We start from the raw sequence: 10761 nt of genomic DNA on the forward strand, positions 1-10761 counted from the left end.
TGAGCCGTTCCCATTCCCTTACTGCCTTATGTATTATAACCCTTCCTTAGTATATTGAAATTTGTCCTAACTTATTTGAGGAGTTCTTCATGTAGTGAAGACCACTCAACTTTATTCCTATACTGCTTGACAAGTTTGAGAACCTTCCTGGCATTCTGGGACTCCATGTATTTGAGAACGTTCCTGATGCATTTAAGACTCTTTCTGATCTATTTGACAGGCTTCATGAGTTGAGCCTCTTTGTGACATATTAGAGATATTTTTCTCACTTGTTTGATACCCTTCCCAAATTATTTGAGCTCTTTATTGGCATTTCTGAGATTCATCCAGATGGTTGGGGGAGGGGGGGCCCTCTTTCTGTCTGAATTCTTTACTAACTACTTTGAGAATTTTTTCCCACTTGTTTTAAAGGATTCCTGAGCATTTGGGGTTCTTCCTCTCTGTTTGCAATACTTTCTGACAGTTTCAATGCCATTCCTAACATGTTTGTAATTTTTCTTAATGTATTTGAGACACTCCTGGTACTTTGAGACCATTCCTGACATGATGACACGCTCTCGGTTGATTCAGATACACTTCTTTCCTGTTAGAACCCTTATTGACTTATTTATAATCGTTTCTCACTGCTTTGAGAACCTTCTTGACTCATTTGAGGCACTTCCTGACACATTTCAGACTCATCCACTTGGATGCCAGCACTTCCTGACATACTTGAGATCTTTGCTGGAGTATCTAAGACTCTTTTAAAGGCGTTTGGGAGCCTTTGAACAAAATTGAGACTTCATGACATAATAGAAAACTTTTCTGACTTTTATGTGTGGCTTTCTGACTTGTTTGAACCCATTAGTGAAGAAGTTAGTGGGAAACAACTGGACACATATTCCATTTCCTTCCCTGATGCCTGGTCCTTCTTCGATTGTGGTACCTTAGATGGCCTACAAAAGCCCCTAAGACCTAAGGCACACCACAATGAAAGAAGAGGGGAAGCACAATATTAGGCCAATTGACTGCAAAGCTCCACGATCTTTTGTGACAAAATTGAGAGCCTTTCATATGTATTTGAGACTCTATCTTTGTTTGACCCCCTTGGAGATTGCAGTCCCCAAGCTAAACTTACTGCCATCAAATCAATGCCAACTCAGTGACCTTATGTGCTTGACACCCTTACTGACAAATTTGTAAGTTCTTCTTAACTCCGCTGAGAGCCTTGCAGACCTTTTTGGTCGGATCCCTGATGTGCTTGAAACGCTCCCTTTCTCTTGTGGCACTTCCTGTCATATTAGAGACACGCGCCGGTGAGTTTGCGAGTCTTTCTGATGACCTTTATGATTTACACAAAGTGTATTTTTCCTGACCTTTTTAAGGCCTCTTCTGACTATCTAGAAAGTCGTTGGTTGGGACCCATGTGAGTCATTTGTGACTCTTCTGGACTTTTGCCTAACTTTCTTGCCAATGTTTTCGCCTTCTTGACTATTTGTGACTCTGATCAGTCTTACCTTTCCCTACTTAACTTTGCTTATGTATCTGACACTGTTCCTTTCTGTTTGAAACCATTATCGATGCATGTAAACTCTTCTTGAATATTCTGAGACCCATCGTGAATTTCTGTATACTCTTCTTAATTTAGTTAAACCTCTCTCTCTCTCTCTCTCTCTCTCTCTCTCTCTCTCTGGAACTCTTCTGTCTGATTGAGACACTTCCTGACATATTTAGATATTTCCTAACATGTTTTAAACCTTTACTGATGCAATTGAAAATGTTCTTTCTAGATGAAACCCTTTCAGCCATAATTTAAAAACTCTTCATAACTAAGTTAAGCTCATTCCTGGTTTATTTCAGAGACTTCCTTATGCTTTTGAGACCATTCTTCTCCTTTTGAGATATTTTCTGAGTGTTTGAGAACCTCCCTGGGCCATTTGATACCCTTACTTTGTATTTGCGATCTTCCTTATGGTTGAAACCATTTTGTAACATACCTGAAATGCTTCATAACTAATTTGAGAGACTCTCCCAACATATTTGACATTGTACATGACATATTAAGAACCTTATTGGCCTTTTTTAACCCCACGTGATGTATTTGTGGCTCATCTTGATGATTTTCTGACCATTCTTGAGTTGTTTCATACCCTACCTTATATATTTGAGGCTCTTTGTGTCTAGTGGATAACCTTCCAGACATATTCTAACCTTTACCTAAAGCATTTGACCCTTCCTGACATGTGTAATAAGCTTTGGGTCTCTTCCATACTATTTGAGACGTTTCCAGATGTATTGGGGATGTTTCCTGACTCGCTTCAGCTCTTTCCTGTCTCCTTGTGACCCTTCCTGGCATCATTAAAACTCATTGACTTGTTTGAAACCATTCTTGATAGTTTTACAGTGTTTTTGACTGCTTGAGACCCACCTTGAACTGTTTGCGACCTCTCTTGATGTACCTGATCATCTTCTAGGTATTGAGACCATGACATGTTTGAAACCTTTCCTGACCTGGTTGAGTCTTTTACGCACTTGTTTGAGACACTGCTGACGTGTTTGAGTTTCTTGCCTATCTTTTGAGCTCCATTCTGATGTATTAAGGTCTCTCCCTATTTGTGTGATACCCTTTCAGCAATAATTAAGTGTTTTCTTGACAATTCTATGACCCTTTCAGGTAAATTTTAATCTCTGACTGACTACTTAAGACCTGTCTTAGTTATATAGTGCTGCTAGAACAGAAATACCATAAATGGATATTTAACAAGCAGAAAGTTATTCTCCTAGAATTTAGGAGGCTAGCAATCCAAATTCAGGGTGCCAACTCTAGGGAAAGGTTGTCTCTTTTTGTTGTTTCAGGAGGAAGGTTCTGTTCTTTTTTTTTGCACTTCCCATTGTTTGACATCTTTCTTCTCTGCTTGCTCAATCTCTTTTATACCTCAGAGGAGATTCATTTGAGACACCCCCACATGAATGTTTCTCTCATTAACATCAGAGAGAAAACCCACTCCTAAATGGGCTTATAGCCACAGGTTTAGTTTGAGGCTGTTTTTTTGTTTGTTTGTTTGTTTTTACGAACGAGGCAATTTATTAACCCAGCATCATTTGTTCTAATGTTTCTTGTTGGCAGCTGCCACCTGTCCGGCGATCCTGTCCAGATCTCTCTGTCCCTGAGGTGTCAGTTTGCGGCTGCCATCTTGGTCCTTCTCCACCATCGTGAGCCCCTCCAGGGCTTGCAGGACCCGGCGGGCCACGCTCTTGGGGCCCCGGCTGAAGTGGCTGGGCATGACACCATTCCTCTGCCGCCCCCCGTAGATCTTGGTCATGGAGCCGACCCCAGCGCCACCCCGAAGGTACAGGTGCCATGCTGTAGAGGCAGCTCGCGTGTAGAACCAGTTCTCGTCATAGGGAGCAAGCTCTTTATGCTTGGCCAACTTGACTGTGTCTACCCATTCAGGGACTTTCAGCTTTCCGGACTTTTTGAGGAAGGCTGCCAGAGCTCTGACGAACTCCTGCTGGTTCACGTCTTTTACAGTAACTCCAGGCATCGTGTGGCCTCCGCGCTGCCGGCCAGGGGAAAGGGCTTGAGGCTGTTTTTGACCTATCTGCCACCATCGTTGTCTGTTTTAATTTGATGTATTTTAAGGATGCCTGGTGTGATGGTGGGTTACAAGCTGGCCTGCTCATCGCAAGCTCAGCAGTTCAAAACCACACTCAGTTCTGTAGGAAAAGACCAGGCTTTCTACTCCTATAAAGTGTTACAGTCCCGAAAACCCACAGGGGAAGTTCTCCCCTGTCCTCTAGGGTCGTGATGAATCAGCCTCAACGGCAGTGAGTTTTATTTGGAGTTGGATATACCTTAAATGCTTCCTGATGAGTTTGAGAACCTTCCTATCACTTTTGAGATCCCTTATAATTCCTTTTGAGACTTTATAACTGTTTGGGACCATTCCTCATATATTTGAGACCTTTCTGGTTTCTTTCTCTTTGAAACCCTTCTTTACGTAGTTGGTATACTTCCTGATTTGCTTGAGACCCTTCCTAATGTACCTGAGAAAATTTTTGACCCATTTGAGACCCTTATATTTGAGACTTTTCTTGGGGTGTATGAAATCATTCCTTACTATTTGAGAGTTTTCCTGCATGATCCAGGCTTTTAAAAAATATATTTGAGAATCTTTACTTCCTTTTTTTTTTTACAAGCCAAAGATAACTTTTGCTTCCAACATATTCTCCATCAAGGGATATTTCTTTTTTTCTTTTTGTGAGCATTTCATGGTTTTAATTCTTCCTTACCAATTTGATATCCTCCCTAACTTGCTTGACTCTCAAACTATTTTAGCCTATTCTTAAAATGGTTCAGACCTTTCCCGACCATTTTGAGACCTTTAATTATGGTCTTAAGGCTTTTCCTGATGTCTCTCTGAGAACCTGTGTATATACAACCTGGAGCTTGCTGTCAGCTTTCTGTACTTGGCTCACCTGCTTCCTGAGGACACTCGGACCCTCCCTCGCTCCTTTGAGATCCATCTTGTCATGTTTGAAACCTTCTCTGGATTGCAACCCTCCTCAGGTCGTTTTGTGATAATTCTGAAACCGGTCCAGACTTGCTTACGAGCGTTTCTGAAGTATCTGCAACCCTTCCCTATTGGTTGCGGAGTGCTGAATCCACCCCAAAATAAAGGTGCAGTCCTAAAAGAAGGGGGGGGGGGTGAAATAAATAAAAACCAAGAAACACTAACCTTGGACATCCAAGAACTTTTCTTCAAGTACGGTAATCAGTCAAATATCTATGACAGTGTATCACGCAATCCCCATCAATGTGTTTCTTTTGATATAATTCTCAACTGCAAATGGAAAAAGAGATTTTCCTTGGTTCTTTCCTGGTCTCTTAACCAACATTTTCTAACATTCTACTTAAGTGTCTATGTATGTTCATTAGAATATACTTTATTATTATTATTAAAAGATCATTTTATTGGGGGCTCTTACAACTCTTATAACAATCCATACATCAATTATATCAAGCACATTTGTACATATGTTGCCATCACTATTTTCTAGACAGTTACTTTCTATTGAGCCCTTGGTATCAGCTCCTCTTTTCTTCTCCTTCCCCCCACCATCATGACCCCTTGATAAATTATAAATTATGATTATTATTTTCATATCTTACGCTGACCGCTGTCTCCCTTCCCCCAAGGTTTCTGTTGTTCGTCCCCCTGGAGGTGGGGGATGTGGTTATGTGTCGATCATTGCAATCGGTTCCCCCTTCCTCCCCTCCTCTCCCCAACTCCCCCTTATAGAATATACTTTTGGATGCTATCTCCGAGAACCAAAATAATAAGGTCTTGTAAGCTAAAAGGCAGACAGATCATTTCTCCCACTTGTTAACCAGTTGCTCTGTCAGCACCATGGTGGTACCTGAGCTCTTTCTATCTTATGGTGCTGCCATCCATGGATAACTCTCCACATGGCCCAGCATGGCACATAAGTAGATTTTTTTTTCCAATCAGTAAGGCAGAGAATGAGGAGAAGAGTAGCAAACCCTGCCCTTTTAAAAACGTGACCCAGAAATTGCATTCATCTGTAACGCTCGCATACGGTTGGCCAGGATGTGGTCACATTACCATACCCAGCTGTAAAGGAGGCTGGGTAATGTAGTCTGGTTTTGAGAAGCCATTTTCTATTCTTAAATTCAGAGGTTCTATTACTACAAGAAAATTCTAAGAAAGTTATTCGGGAACAATTAGCAGTCTCTCCACAGCCTTTCATTTAGAATCTTAGACAATTATATTTTGACTAAAAACAATAACAAAAGTCTCCTTCTAGCAAGAGAAATAAAAAATAGCTTTGTTTTCTTTCTCTCTTCCTTAAGCTTCCACGAAAGACTGTTTTTTAAAAATTCTCAGCATTGAAAACAGAAGGGAAAAACTTCTGGATCTGGGAGTGTTTATTTGTAATCAAGAATGACTTGAGACATTAGACTTGTACGTAAAGGCCGACCTGACTTCTGGAATTGGGCACCTACACATGCAGCACAAGCACATGACACTTTGACATGCAGAGTAGTATCTGATCACCATCTGGACCATCAATAATTCATGCATTTTAGATACCTGCAAGTCACATGGGTAAGGAACAAATAATATATTAAATCTTAGTGAGGAATCAAATCTCCAAACATTGCATCTATGAATCCCAATTTAAATCCCAATGATAGTTCTGAGAATTAAGCTAAATTGCAGGATTGGCTCTGATTGCTATATCAAACTAAATTAATATTATTCTCGGTCTTTTTTTAATATGCAAAAGGCCAACTGGAAGAATATCTTTGGAAACCATGTATCCAACAAGAATCTAATAACCGAAATATATATAAAATTTCAACAGCATAACAATAAAAAGACAAAGAGCCCAGTCATAAAATGGACATTTTTATGATTCAAATGGCCACGAAACGACATAAAAAGATACTCAGCATCATTAGCCATCAGAAAGATGACAAACCACGATGATATACCATTTCACTCTCATTAGGATGCCTATTAGAACCCTGGTGGCATTGGCAGGCAAGCGCTGGCCTGCTGATCAATAGGTTTGGTGCTTTAAAGCCACCAGCTGCCCCATTGGAGAAAGATGACGCTATCTATAAAGATCTACAGCCTCAGAAACCCTTGCAGTGGCAAGATGAGCCAAAGTCGACTCTGGTGGCAGCAGGGTTTGGGGGATTAGGATGACTAAGATAAGCAAACAAACAAACAAACAACAGAAAGGCATAAATATTGGCAAGGATGTGGGGGAACTGGAACTCTTATCCATCGCTGGTGGGCAAGTAACATCGTACAGCCTTTGTGGAACCCAGTGCGGCAGTTCCTCCAAAAGCAAAAATAGAACGCTCGTATGAGCCAGCAATTCCACTACTAGGTATATATTTCCAAGACACTTGAAAGAAGAGACTCCCACAGAGACTTGCACATCAGTGTTTATTGCAGAACTATTTACAATCGTCAAAAGGTGGAAACAACCTAAATGCCTATCAACAGAGGAATGAATCAGCAAAATACAGAATAGGCATACAATGGGATGCTACTCAGTCAGTAGGAGAAATGCAGTATTGATGTGTGCTTCCATGTGGATGAACTTGAAGACAAGACATTGAGTGACATAAGCCCACACAAAAAGATAAATACAAATATTGTATGACCTCACTAACATAAAAAGTTAAGAACAGGCAAATGTGTAGATATCAAAACTCATTAATGGCTACCAGGGATGTAGGGAGGAGGAATGGGGAGGCCATTCACAGTAGTGGGGAAATCACATTAAGGACAGTGTTGCCCAGCCAATTACTGTTAACTGTTGCCAATAAATTGCACACGCCATAAAAGTTGCTTTGGCAAAAGTTGTGTGATAGATGTATTTACAAGACTGGCAAAATGAAACAAGAGGAATCGCTGCTGAGTCTGCTTATGTACAAACAAACCAAACACCTCATGGAATCTGGCTCTTTGATTTGGAGATACAGCATCTTGGTTTCATGGAACATTCCAGTTAATTGGCCTAATGTCATGTGTAGTGCTTCTGTTCTACCTCCTAGTTCATTATGTCAAGCGCCAGGTCTTAAGAGCTAGCATATGGCCATTCTAGACAATAGACAATGGGTGTCTCTTCACTAGGAGCAATAGAGGGAGAGGGAGAGTCAGGAATGAAAACAGGATACAAAATGTGGGACTAAGTTCCTCCATCAACAACCACCTCCTTTGCAATGAGCCCTGCAGAAACGATGCTGCCTGGCTGCCACTACTGAACATTGTGAAGAAAAATCCCATAGAAGAATCAAGATCAAAGTGGGAAGGTTGGGGAGGGCAGGATGCAGAACAGAATTTCAAATTCTCAGGGACCATAGACCTTCTGGAGCCATGGAGGGCGAATGAATCCCTGAAGTGATTACCAGGAGATCATCTACACCATAAATCAAAAATTAAAAAATCACCCGAAGTCTCTTTAAAACGGAACAATAGTTTAGTCGAACTAGTAAAAAATGGCTGCCTTAAGCGTTATGCTTTCTCTTAAGAGCTATTTAAAGAAGCCCTGGTGGCATAGTAGGGTATACTGTACTATGCAAGGTCATCAGTTCAAAACCACCAGCCACGCCAAGGGAGAAAGATGAGGCTTTCTACTCCCATAAAGAGTTACAGTTTCAGGGGGGAGCAGGGAAGGAGGGGAAAAAAGAGGACCTGATGCAAAGGGCTTAAGTGGAGAGCAAATGCTTTGAAAATGATGAGGGCAAAGAATGTACAGATGTGCTTTACACAATTGAGGTATGTATGGATTGTGATAAGAGCTGTATGAGTCCCTAATTAAATGTTTTTTAAAAAGAGAGAGTTACAGTTTCAGAACTGGTTCTACCCTGCTCTACAGGGTCAGTATGAGGCGGAATCAAGTTGGGAGCAGTGAGTAAGGATTGTCTATATTGGATCAAACTGACAAAAGCAACTAAACAGATCAGATAGGAACCTCAGGGACAGTGTGTTTCTGTTAATTAGGGAGGAACAACTCAGAAAAGGAAGATGAGAATGCTTGTGTGCCTCAAGTCATACAATCAAAAGTAAATAAGTACAGTAACAACCACGTGGCCTACAGTTGATTCGATTCCAACTCATAGCGACCCTATACAGGATTTCAGAGGCTATAAATCTTTATGGAAATGGAAAGCCTCATCTTTCTCCTAAGGAACAGCTGGTGGATTTGAACTGCTGACCTTATAGTTAGCAGCCCAACACTTAGCCAAAGCATCACTAGGGCTCCTGAATTAATGTCACAAAATCACAAGTATAGAAACTATTGAATTGGTGTATGTCTTACTATAATGGGGGGTGGGAATATGAGACAGCTGCTCAAATTAAGCAGAAATTACCATCTAATCTTCAGGGAGGTGAGGGAGGGCGGACTAGAATGGAAATCTCCATATCCGATGCACTATCTTTGAGTTGGTAAGAATTTCTTATCAGATCCTGACCAGTTAGGGGCTTTACACAGTGGGCCAAAATTTATGAAATATCATCACTGCTTTCGAGAGTATGTAGTAGTAGCTGATTCTAGTCCATTTGAGGAAGGGAAAACATGGCAGAGAGCATCGGGCTCATCCTGGCTGGGGGTGGGAGGTGAGCCTGAGCAGCAGGCTGCCCTGGATCCTGTGAGTGGGGCATGCTATGGAGCAGGAGCTGGGCTAGGAACTGCAGTGAAGTACAACAGAAGTTCTACGAGGGTGGAGCTAAGAGCCTGAAATCTGGAAATGAATGAAGGTAGGGGCTTGCAGGTATTTTAGTGTGGCATAAACGGTGGAAATAGTTAATAGATCTGGTTGCTAACCTAAAAGTTGAAGGTTCGAATTTCTTTTTTTCCCCCTTGTTAAATGCCTTATTTATTTGTTTGTTTGTTTTTAAGGTTAGACTTTCTTATCAGAGTTCATTCAGGAGCTTCTCAGAAGAAAGCATTAGCCTGCTAAACATAACGTCTGCAGTTGGAAACCACCAGCCCCTTCGAGGGAGAAAGAGATGCTTTCTACTCTCCGAAAGAATTCTAGTATCAGAAACCCACAGGCCCAGTTCTACTCTGTCCTGTGTCATGAGTCGGAATCCACTTAATGGCAATGAGTTTGGTTTTTTGGAATGACTAAGGAACCCTGGTGGAGCCATGGACTAGGTCAGTAGTTCTCAACCTTCCTAATGCAGTTCCTCATGTTGAGGTGACTCCTCATAAAATTATTTTTGTTGCCACTTGGTAACTGTCATTTTGCTACTGTTATGTATCATCCTGTAAATATCTTCTTTGCAGGATGTATTTTCATTGTTACAAATTGAACATCATTAAAGCATAGTGATTCATCACAAAACAATGTCATTATATATTGTGAAATAGCTATTTCTAATGACAAATAAATGAAATTTTGTCCTGTAGCATGGATAAACAGTCCTCTCGCCGGGTACTTGTATGTGGGCGTATCTGCATGTGGGCGGACCCGCCTGGAGACGAATAGAGGAGCGGTGTCTCGATTCCTAAGACCATCGGAAATATATGTTTTCTGATGGTCTTAGGTGACCCCTGTGAAAGGGTTGTTCGACCCCCAAAGGGATCGCTACCCACAGGTTAAGAACCGCTGGACTAGGTGCTGGCCTGTGGACCACAAAATTGGCTGTTCAAGCCCATCAGCTGCTCTGCAGGGGAAAGATGAGGCTGTGTGTTGCTGTAAATATATATATTCTCAGAAACCTTATAGAAGAATCAACTTCATGGCAGTGGATTTGGTTTTGGTTTTAATGAATCTGAATTAACTTGATGGTACTAGATTTGTTTTGTTTTGTTTGTTCTTGGTATGTGTGGTCGTCTTAATGTGGAATAAAAGAAACCCTGTTGAATTAAGCTTTGCTGGGTTAACCAAACCCACCAGTGGCTCAAACCCCAAGCCGCTATCTGCCCTCCAAAAGATTTATAGTCTCAAAGGGCCTATGGAATAATTCTACTCTGGCCTATGTGGTCGCTAGGAGTTGGAACTATGGCAAGTATCTTTTTAGCCATTTGAATATCTTCTTTGATGAAATGTCTATTCAAATCTTTTTATTTTTAATCATTTAATTGGGGGCTCGTACAACTCTTATCACAATCCACACATACATCCATTGTGTCAAGCACATTTGTACATTTGTTGCCATCATCATTCTCAAAACATTTTCTTTCTTTCTACTTAAGCCCTTGGTATCAGCTCCTCATTTTTTACCCTTC

At 41.1% G+C, this 10761-nt stretch overlaps 1 pseudogene; it reads right to left on the reverse strand.

Annotated features, from left to right (window-relative positions):
- Nucleotides 1-3056: 3056 nt before the first annotated feature.
- LOC142434081 (small ribosomal subunit protein eS19 pseudogene) lies at nucleotides 3057-3561 on the reverse strand (annotated as a pseudogene).
- Nucleotides 3562-10761: the final 7200 nt, after the last annotated feature.

Source organism: Tenrec ecaudatus, chromosome X (genome assembly GCF_050624435.1).
Source record: "Tenrec ecaudatus isolate mTenEca1 chromosome X, mTenEca1.hap1, whole genome shotgun sequence".
In the NCBI taxonomy this organism is placed as follows: domain Eukaryota; kingdom Metazoa; phylum Chordata; class Mammalia; order Afrosoricida; family Tenrecidae; genus Tenrec; species Tenrec ecaudatus.